Raw genomic sequence first — 326 nt, 5'->3', positions numbered from 1 at the left:
TCTACTTAAAGCAGAGCAGCGAGGCTTGTCAACCCCCCTTTTAGGTTTTCAGATTTTAACTCTGGCATTCTGAGGGGTCACAATCACTCTGATGCTATCTGGACCACTGGATTAGAGAGCTATGAGATTCCTAGATGGCCGAGGTATTTGCAGGTTTGTAGAGAAACATGTGAACACACAATAAAATAGTGAATACCAGCCTTTAAAGCTGCTCCTGTCAATAACATTGCGAGTGAATGACTTATGTGATAACTATCGCTTGTTGTGGCTCTACTGTTCCCCTCAGCTCTATGGAGCTTTAAGGCGTTTTTCACCTCTTTTGATGT

This window comes from Clinocottus analis, unplaced genomic scaffold (assembly GCF_023055335.1).
Source record: "Clinocottus analis isolate CAN_PGR_092001 unplaced genomic scaffold, fCliAna1.0.p SCAF_18, whole genome shotgun sequence".
Lineage (NCBI taxonomy): Eukaryota > Metazoa > Chordata > Actinopteri > Perciformes > Cottidae > Clinocottus > Clinocottus analis.
This window is presented reverse-complemented; position numbering follows the sequence as displayed.